Source organism: Chrysemys picta, chromosome 2 (genome assembly GCF_011386835.1).
Source record: "Chrysemys picta bellii isolate R12L10 chromosome 2, ASM1138683v2, whole genome shotgun sequence".
In the NCBI taxonomy this organism is placed as follows: domain Eukaryota; kingdom Metazoa; phylum Chordata; order Testudines; family Emydidae; genus Chrysemys; species Chrysemys picta.
In genome coordinates, this window is record NC_088792.1 from 25025634 (window position 1) to 25036732 (window position 11099).

Consider the following 11099-nt stretch of genomic DNA (forward strand, 5'->3'; position numbering starts at 1 on the left):
ATGATACTGTAGTTTCATATTGCAGTACAACTATAAACCACTAAAACAAAGGCATGGAGTTAACCCAACAAGAAAAGAGAAAGAAGTCTGCTCTGGGCTGACATTTTGCCTATAGTACCTTCCCTTGATGAAGGAGATACTACCAAGGTATTGATTGGAACACTGGCTCTTGTGCTAGCAACCAGAGACAAGACAGAAAGTTTCATCTTGAAGCTATAAAGTTAATTTAATGGGCACTACCAAGGTTTAGGTTCAGAATCTGGTCTAATTCAACAGATCTTAATTGGCTTATATTCTAAACAATAGAAATATATATTCTAAAGCTGCATGTTTTGAGTCCACAACAAGCAGTTTCCTTATCTAAGTAAAAGCATTTCACTGAAGTTTAAGACATTAGGAGAGCATTTGAATTTTAGTGCTTTGAGAAATAGTCTCTAACCTACACATGCAGTTTGCACTATTCATCATGTTTTCTAAGAAAGTGAGGTTATCCATCCAATTTGAAGGCCTGCTTAGTTTAAGACCAAGTATATATTTACTGTTTTTAAAACGGGCAATCAAAAAGATTTAAAAAGTCACTGGGATATTTGCTAGTTAGGACTGACCAGAGCATATAGCAGGGCAGCTATGGCAGTAATGGCACAACATGTTTTCCTCAGCCAGAGCAGATCTTTGGAGCACGACAGCCCAAAAAAAAAAAAAAAAAAAAAAAGTGCTGACACATTCAAAGCCCAAGTGGGAGTTATACTGTGAGCCAGATCAAATAGATTTGATAGTGAAGGTAATGAAAGGAAAAGCTCTTAAGAGCCAGTTTTCTTTCAATGAAAATGTCAGCTCAAATTCTTTTAATAAAAAATGGTTACATTTCTTTTACAGGACAATCTGAAGTCAGTTTCCCTGTAGGTCACTTTAAAAACTTTTTCGATGTAACTTAAGAATCTTTTAGCTTATGCTTACGAATGTCCTAAAGGCAAGATCCAAGTTTTCATAAACCATACTAATTTAAAGTGGTCACAAATATATGTTCATTAAACTTGTCATTTTCCTCACTTTTCGGACATTCTACCTTAAATTATTGACCATGATTAGGTAAGATTTTATATTTGACAAAAAAAAAAAAAATAGCTCAATAGAGGTTGATCACTTCATTATTTTTTGCAACTAATCCATGCTCCAGCCCAAAAATATAACAATAATGCACAACCTTTTAAAAATAAGCAAACTGGTACACGAAACACACACCTTCTGTAGTGCACTTTTATTTATAATTAGTCTGACAGTCACACTTGTGATGCATTGTTGGAATCAGAGCTACTGGTAATTCAGGTTTTTTGGCTCATTGTTAAAGGATGGACTTGTTCCAAAATTTCAGCCTGGATTCAAATCTAATACTCCCTTCTTAACCTCCCCCACAAGGGAAAATACTTTGGCACAACACACACTACCATACTGCTCTGAAACCTTGTCAATATATTGATACCATGGAGCAAGATAAAATCTCAACCTGCATGAGAACTCAGAATTTATTGGTCAAATAGTTTTCACCCACAAAGGTGGTTCTGGTGCAACTGAAGTGAACCACTTCAATGTTTTCAATTTCCTCCCCCTCTCCCCTCCCCCAATTCCTCACTGCGTTTCTGATTTGGACAAAACTATTTGTTGAATTCACAAATAGTTTTCAACCCAACAAACAAATGAAAAAATTTGAAAAAAGTTTTAGCTGTTCATTACAATTTTTAATAAAACACGTATTTGTTTCAAAATAACGTCATTTTGAAATTTAGATGCATTTGTTTAAAATGTACATCCCACAACACTAACAAACTAAAAAACCCTAATTGAAAATGTTGTTTCTTGTTTCAGTGAGAAAAAAAACAAAACAAAACATGGCAGTTTCTGTCTGACTAAAATGAACCTTTTCAGGGATTTTTCAGTTCAGCCACTGAACTGAAAAAATAAAAAATAAAAATCAATTATTCACCCAGCTCTAACCATAACACTTTGGATACACTTTGGCTTGTGACATGTAACAAGATTATCAGGTGAATACTTAGATTAGACAGAAAAATAAGAAGTGCTATTCTCAGCTACCTAGAATAACAGTAGGAAGAACAGTGCAATTCACTGTGCCATCCCTTCAAGCATAACATGACTAATTATCAGAAACTGGATGGCAATGTAAACAGGATTAAGGACACCCATCCCAGTGTCCTGGCCAAATTCCATTGTGGGGAATTATGATCTGCCCACTTTTGTTGCTGTGTTAACTGGAAAAATTACTGTTCACTTCCTGTCTCTGAACTGCTGAGTAGGACTATCAATTAATGGCTGATTTTTGTTGGTGATAATGGAGAAAAGATTGCCATAGTGTAGGCATAGTGCTTGTAATTCTCAAAAACATTTGAAGAGGGCAAAACACAATATATATCATAACTCCGTTTAACAGCCATAATTAATTTGTTTCAGGAAGTTCGAGACACTTATTTTAACCGTCTGTATAATTTTACTCTATTCGTCTTTTGATTTCTTAGAGTGAGACATTTTGAAATAAGAAGGCGGTATTGACTCATTTAAGCATAAAACCCTCCAGCCACTGGGTATGAGTAAGCAAACTGCTTTTGGACATTGGCCTGTTGATTCATCCGTTCCTTGTTTGAACAATGGTCAGCACTAGCAAAGCTCCGTTGTGGGGCAACCTGAGGCAGCACCATAACCTGTAAAAGTATCATTATGAGTACCAACACTAAACAAAGATTAAAGATTTTAGTTTTACTGTGACTTCAGTATAAGGTTTCCCGAGACAATTTTTAGATTAAGCTTTGTAATAGGAGTGTCCGATGAAGCAATTAGTTAAAAAAGGTCAAACACCACAAATAACTATTTAGTTAATATCTTGTTTCTCCGGACTTATTACTAGAATAGCAACATCCTAAGCTTACAAAGTGCTTGGAAATATCTTATATTACTAGAACCGCCAGGGAAGCACCACTGTTTCATAAAAGTCTTATATCTTTCCTAGAATGATAAAATCCACAAGTAATTTTTTTTCAGCAGCAGAGTTCACACCCAGCACAGCTGGACAGATACAATTATGTGCTGACTGGATAAAATATTTACTTTTCATCACTGTTTCCTTATGGCAGCACTTCACCTTGAGAAGGCATAGAAAATAGATTGATAAGATGTATTAGTAGTAGCTAGGGGGAACACCACGATGAATTATTGAGAGAGAGAAAAAAAAGCAGTAAGGAACAAATTCCACCCTGTGATACGTCTGCAGATCTTCTACTGGTATGAAAGTTATGAGTTAGCATCTCAGGGAAGAATTTGACTCTAGAGAAAAAGGGAAAAAATAGTTTAAAATGTTTGTTATTGATTGGGCACGGAGAGAAGAAATGAATGGCTTTTAAAGACCTACAACACCCATGATAAAACAGTTATTACAATTATAAATAATTACATTTTGAATTCTACTTTAAAAACCAGTTAGTAACTTTGACCCTATTTGGTCAGGGATACAGTTTCAGCCAGTTTGTTCCATTAACACTTAATGACTGATGTTCTTAAAAGCAATACCTTGTCATTTCTTCAACAGTTTTGAACATATATCCAAGTATAGTGTCATTCCCTGAACAAACAACGTGCAACACAGCCAACAACTAAATATACTAGACAAAATCCTGAGAAGTCTAGCACCTACTAAGTATTTGCGGAGGGGGGGTGGGGACCCCAAAGCAAACAACATGCTCTGGACACAATAATTTGGTTATGAGGCCTACAACTACTATCAAAGTCAGTCAGTTCTCGAACAAGCTGTACATGAAACAGCTTAAGCCCCCTGGCACTCAAGTGCCTCTATTTACCCCTTCCCCCAGACAGAAAGCCTAGTTTTACCACCATTTTTATATGTACTATTTTCATCTGAGAAAAATCAACAGAGAAAGCACTCCTTAACACAGCTCAAAATGGATAAGCAACTCTGAGCATAAAAGTTACCTGCAGCAGGCTAGAACCCAAAAGTGATGTTTACCACAGTAATAGTTACAGATATGAATGTACCTGACTTCTGACTTCCAGGTCTTCAGAACCCTGTGTTGCCATGAGAACAATCCAGGTTAAATTCTTATTCTAGATTTCATTTCCACAGACTACAGGTCCTTGTGCACCAACAGTGCTATGTGAGCAACAACAGGGTCTGGAAATGTTGAGATGGCAATCCCTTCATCTTATGAACACATGATTCCTTATATATTAAATCATTCAACTATTCATTAAGGAGTTGTATTGACAGGCTCCAGAGCATGAACAATCCAACCCTCCACAATCAGATGAATAGTGGAGAAGATTAAGGCTCAAAGATAAGGGAGAAACTGACTGATGAAGCAGAGTGCCAAAACACTGCTTCCTCAATGCACTGTAATAGTGCAGTACACTTAAATAGTGTAAGAAGCTTACCATACAATAACTGTTCTCTGTCTGGCATCCAAATTAGTAGTTAATTGCCACACATCAAATGGAAGAACATGCAGCAGCACACATCACAAAGTAACTGTACTCATGAGCACTTTAAATTCATAATTAAACTGTTTTAGGATCAAACAGTTTCGCTAGTCAGAGCGCTTCTGCTGTCCAAGTGGGAGACCCCCTAAAAAGGAGAAATCAGACAGGAAAGACGACAACATTGACAGGTGTAGAGGAGATGAGGGGAAGAAAGATAGTGAAAGAGGAAGTAGGGATACAAAAGAGGTGAAGATAATAGCACTGCACTGAAGTATTCTACGGCTTTCCACTAAAATCTATACAAGTCACCAAAGTTTAAGGAAAATTAGTAGCCTCTCTCTAGAAGTGATGGGTTACAAGGGAAGCAGATAATTTAAACTTACGGTAAAAGTAGAAATAAGCCCTTCCTAGCAATTCCCATTAACTGTTGGGGGCTCAGATAAAATTTTAATCACAAATCACAAAGATTCTGCTTTTCACTGCAAGACCTGCCAAGTACTGAATTATCTGGGTCTCCATTAACCATCCAACAACTAATTTATCACCCAGCCAGCCAGTTGAAATACCATCCAATTTTATATTTGAGGGCAATTATGTTTTGAATAGTAAGTAAGTTAAAATTCAATTTTTCATGTTGCTTGAAAGTTATGGGACTTCATCTTGCCTGGAATTTAGCTGAGAGAATTCTGACTTAACACTCTTTTAGGGAGATATGGGAGAGAGGAAAAGGGAGCCTTTCCAACAGGACCTCAGTGTTTCAACTGAGAAGGAACAGGTATCTTCCTGAACTTTGTAACTGCTAAATTTGACAAAGTGAAATTAGTAATACACCAGCTAATTAATTTTGTGTTACTTGGAAGCTTAAGTTTTAAGTCAGCTTCCTCCATTTATTCTACCACCTTTGTTGACTTTGCCTGTTTTGTGAAATGTGATGCCTTGTTTAGTTCCTATTAACTAAAAAACGACATTAGTGTGAGCGTGAGCATGAGCATGGCCTGCATTGGGAAGCTCTCCTGCTCAGACATCCTCTTAGGCTTTCACTTCAAATGTTTCTTTTATTGCTGTTCTACACAATTCTCCTAGCCAACCCATTTTATCACCTCTTACAAAACTGTAGGGGAGGCCAGGGAATGTTCTTCCTTATAATTCTATCCATTTTGTAATATCCTTAGTTTCCGACCTGTGCCTGTGTTCTGACTGTACAGGCAGCAAGACAGCTACAAGACTTGTTAGTTTAACATTACTGCCCGCATATATAGGAATTAAAAAAACAAAACAAAAACAAAAAAAACATACACACAGCAAGGACCATTTGTATCTGTTTACATTTGACTAGTACCAGCTATTCTACCAGCGAACACCTAAAAATATATTTTAAAGAACAAAATGCTACAACTTCCCATTTGGAGCCTATCATTTTTGACAGCACATCTCCCTGATATAATGATGCATCATGTCATGCCTGAAAAGTATGGCTTTATATTTCCCAAGCTTGAAAATATGTTTCTTTTACTTATCCAACCGTGTCTCTTATACCATCTTTTTTCTGCCAGTGATGCCAAGCATTGATACTCCATTTGTTAGCTTTTCTAACAACCGTCTTTCTGCTTTGATTTGTAGAGTCCTCCCCCACAGCACAGAATATCTTACCTGAGCTGGTCAGCGAGGTCACTACCCTCTCCATTTAAATCCTTCCTCAAGACCTATTTCTTCCAGGACAAATACAAGAAACAAGTTGATCATGTGACTGACTTCTTTCTTGTAAGCTATCTGCTAATTTATGAAAAGTGGAAGGGTTTAAGGTGGGGAATGTGGTACAAGGACACTAGAATCAAAATTGGGGAGATAAAGGTGATGAATGGTGGAAGGATAACAGGAGAGAAATCTGTTCAGTTTAAAGGTCCCTTAGTTATTGATACTGATAAGACACGTATAATCAAAACCCGATCATCTTGCTTGTACTTTATACCCCTTTCCCTGCCACCTTTCGTTGTCATTGGTTTGCATATACTTTATGTGGATTATGTAAATATGCCTTCCCTCCGTGTTTTCAATATATCGCATTTTCAGAGTTACTACCAGCCAAATATTCAATATTTAATAGAACAGTTATACAAGTTTATCATTAAATTACCATGGCCATTAAGCTCATAACTGATTTAAAGCCAAACCTTATTGCCAGTTAGGAGATTTAAAATGATGACAAAGAACTGCAGTTCTTCACAAAACATTTAGTTTAGACAAACTTATTTACTTTTCATTTCTGTAAACGAAGGCAAGTAGTTAATATTTAACTCTATTCTCATCAGTTTAAAGACAACTTCTGAGAGTGACCTAAATAGTTATAGTGTCTCAAAGGAAGAAAGGGTCCTGCTCTATCTAACACCTCCATGTTGTTCTGTAGCACAGTTAGAAATAATTTCTCAACTGTAAAACCATGGAAGCAAATTTATTTCAACTGATGCATGAACCCGATATTTACATCAAACCATACCTTTTTATGTGTATTCTTGTATGAAGTTAAAAGCAAGCGATACGAGTTATAGAACATTCCTATGCAAGCCTTCTTTTTCATTATACAAGTGTGGGAACGTGAAGACAAGAATAACCAGGGGAAAGGTACTAGAAGTTTTAAGGTGGTAATGCACTTGCGATATACTTTGAAAATATACCACTAATTAAGAAAACACTAACTTTAGCACAAGTGGGAACACAAACATTTTCTTGTTCAAATATGGATTTAAAAAGACACTAACCTAGCTTTTTTACTGGCATTTCCATATGGGTAATCATTTATTCCAGATATATTAAACCAATTAAAATGTTAAAAAAATTCTGTTTTATTAAAAGCTAGATACAAGTTGCAGCATTCCTAGGGGAGAAAAATATCCACTTTTATATACCATATAGAAAAATAAAGCACCATTTACATTGTACACCTCTCAGGTATCATCCCAGTTCTTTCAACATTTAGAAAGCTAAAGTCTTATTCTAATAGCGAAGATGTGAAACTACTGATGAATGCAAGTTGATTATATTTCAGAACACATTTTCTTAGAAAGCTGATTTGATGTGTACAGTAACTGACATGTCAGATTTACAGTCCTGGAGATAGAACTCCACAGGTAAGTTTGGAAAAAATTATTATTTGGGAAATAACAGTAGTTCTAACAAGCCCAATCAGATTCACAGCACAAAGTGAAGTTTGGAAAAAGTTGCATGAAGGGCTCTAACATGCAACCCCCTTCTCTTACTTCACTTAAGTTAGATTCTTAGCCAAATGTTACGGGGCTTTCAGATGAAGGCCAGCAAAACTAGACCATAGACATGATCTAGGAGAGCAAGTAATGGACTGGAAGTCAGAATTCCTGATTTTTAACCCCACCTGTGACTCAAACTGGTTCTGAAACCATCTCTCCCTGTAACCACAGGCAAATCTCAACTTCACTTTGCCTCAATTTCCACACCCGCAAAGTAGAAATAATGATACTCTTCTGCCTCACAGGACTTATGTGCAACATGGTGATTGAAAGCACTGAACAGGTAATGGGCATTGTAACATTGAGTAGTAATTTTGAGTATATGTACAAACTAAAATTAAGAGGGGAAAACTTGGCTGAAGCAGCAAATGGAGGAACCAACAGCAGCCATTCTTGACGGAAAGCAATAGTTTTTGCTGGTGCTTCTTTTGGCCTGTTCATACACATGTCTTTGAAGCTCCTAGGCATGTTAACTCATGTGTGTCCAGGGGGGAGATTTTCCTACAGGAATCCAGGCAGCAGCGCCTAGCTGAGTGGGGCAATGCTGTTTCTGTACCTTGTCCCAGTCAGGCTGAGCGGGCAAGGACCCCACCTCTCCGCCCGCCAAGGGCAGTGCACGGCTGTGACGATTTGCAAAAGCTTTATGGAGCTATTCGTGTCTTTACACAACACCCCCGCCCCCATCCCGACCTCGAAGGGAGCGACTCTGCCGCGGGGCCGGATCTCCGCTGAGACTCCCCGTCAGGGAGGCCAGACTAGGGCGGGGAGGCAGAGCCGCTTTAGGCAGGGACTGGCTGCAGCTCCAGACCGGGAGATCCAGCCCGCGGGTAGGGGAGTGCGCAGGGCGCTCCTCAGCGAGGCCGGGCAGCTGCAGTGCGGGGCTCTGAGCAGCCGACACAGCCCGGGGCCCCGGCCCGGCCCCACACCGAGGAACTCGTACTCGCCGCAACCAATAGTGCCCGGTGCCGGGATCCAACTCCCCCAGGAGCAGGATCTTCGGGTAGGAAGATGGCGGCCCTGGCCGCCTCCCCGGTGAGAGGAGGTGGCGGGTCGCAGCCCGGGGAGGAGCCGAAGCGAGGCCAGCCAAGGGGAGGGAGTGAGCCCGGGGAGGCCCCTTGAACTCACCTGTCACCAACAGCCACTGCCGCCCGGGCCTCTCGCCGCTCGCTGCCGGGGTCTCCGGGGGGCGGGGTCTCTTACTCCTGCCGGGGTCTCCGCGGGGGCCGGGGCCTCTCTCCGCCGCCGCCACCACCAGGGCCTCGCTGCTGCCGGATCCCAGGAGGAGGAGGAGGATGGAGAGCGGGGCCCGGGGGAGAGGAGGCGGCGGCAGCAGCGAGGAAGGGCGGGGGCGTGGAGAAGGAGGCGGCGGCGGGACTTGGGGCCCAAAACGTCTGTGATCCCAGAAGCAGCAACACCCCGCTCGCATGAGAGACCCGCAGCCCCGCTTCCGGCTCCCGGCGGAAGTCCCGCCTTCGCCAGCGGAAGATATTGGCCGTCGCTAAAGGTTCCCCAGCCCGCAACAGCCGCCTATGATTGGCGGAACGGACCCCGCGCGCGGGATGACGCGTTTCGGCACGTGACCAGGTGCCGTCACCGGCCCTGAATGAGCGCGCGGAGGGGGGAGGGCAGTTCCCCTTCTTTCCCCTCCCCCTCGCAGCGAGCACGCCCACCGGAGGAATGTGATCGCTCCCTCGCCCTCACTCGCTGCTGGCGCAGCCAGAAAATTAAAGGGACCGGTATGGACAGAGAACTAGTCATAGTGTTCCCCACTGGGGCGCGCTACCTCCCTTTAATTGGGGAGAGCGGTCATGGCAGCTAACGGCTGCCAGCCCCACCTCCTTCCTAAAGGCCGGGCACGCTTAACCTCTCCTTCACTAGCATGGCCAGCCGTGGGAAAAGGGAGCTCTAAACCACGCCTCCAAGTTCCCTTAATGGGGGGGTCACCCCACACTAACTAAACTAGAGCCCCCCACCACCTCCCCCTTAACGGGGGGGCTACCCCCACTCAACCTAGAGCCCCACCACCTCTTCACATCACTTGTGTTTAGTTTCCTGCTTTCCACACTAGGTCTAATCTCTTCTTGATAAGATTCCTTTTGCAGTAGAAGACCCTTGCTCCTGGACTTCAATTTACTGATTAAGGAAACAGGATTTCTCTTGTTAGCCATAACTTAGTTAAATTGCACATGATGGAAGTAACCTTTCATACAGTGGTTCTCAACCTCTTTACCATTCTAAGCCACATAGGTGGCCCATATTGTGTTTTGTGGGCCACATCAAATACTACTTGTGCAGCCCTGAGGATGTCATGTGGGCTGCAGTTGTGTGCTGATTGGCTGCAGATTAAAAACCACTGCTCTAATATGAATATGAATTGCACTTAACTCTTAAGCTCGCAAAAACAACAAACAGCTTGGGCCAAATACCAATTAAAAAAAACAAGTTGTCTAACACCTTTACTTTGACTGGTTTCGTACAGATTCATGAACATTTCTTGTTAGCTAACGTAACTTTTCCACTAAGACATGGAGAACTGCTAGACAAACCCTTCATCTACAACTTTCCCTGCCTGTACTCTTTCTTACTCCCATTCCTGAGTTTGTGATCTACCTTCTAAGTGAGACAGGCCAAACCCTCCTCAAAGTCAGCTGGCAGCAATTGTCTGTATTTTACATTGCCACCTATCTTTTTACCTGACTTTTATATCTGGGACCAGATTCCCCAAGGATCTGTTTTAATCCTTACTGATCTTAATACTCTTGCCTTAGAGCATCTGCTGGAAATTCCCATACATTACTCCTGGGGGAATTTTGTGTCACTGCGCGCGCTCAGAATTCACGGCTCCCGTACCTGCATAAAAGTGACTTCTGACTGGGAAGCAAAGGGAAGCCGCAAGAGCTATCATGTGCCCACACCCTGGCAATGCAGACAGGTTGGTTTGGGCACTCAGAGCAGCTGGTAGAGATGTAAATCACCCAGGGGAGCAGGGTAGTCGTGAGAGAGACACACACACTGTCCCTCTCGCTCACTATTGCAGCACTCTTGGCATGGAGGGGCAGGGCTTTGGGGTATTTCTGAGGAGGTAGAGCAGGCTCTGTTCCCTCTGGCAGAGGAGAATGTAGCTTAGTGAATTGTTCCCATTGTTCTTAGTGAATTCCCCCAGGAGTATAAAACAGGTGTACAAATTTTAAGGTTCCTTTACATTGCCAGAGTGGTGTAAAGGAGCCTTATTACAAAGGACACTATGGCCTTATAAATGTTTATGGTGCTTTAGTGATTAGAACTGGTCTAGATTTTTGGACTGAAAAAATTTCCTATCAAAATGTGCTCCATGAACTC

At 41.6% G+C, this 11099-nt stretch overlaps 1 protein-coding gene across 2 annotated transcripts in view; it reads right to left on the minus strand.

Annotated features, from left to right (window-relative positions):
- Positions 1-9243, minus strand: part of LARP4B (La ribonucleoprotein 4B) — a 109592-nt gene extending 100349 nt beyond the window's left edge. The window contains exon 1 of one of the 2 annotated variants that reach the window (XM_005308083.5): positions 8886-9243. The gene's annotated coding sequence lies outside the window, so the exon portion shown is untranslated. The remainder of the gene's footprint in view (positions 1-8885) is intronic. The other variant, XM_065582829.1, reaches the window with a different exon arrangement.
- Between the last annotated feature and the right edge of the window lie 1856 nt (positions 9244-11099).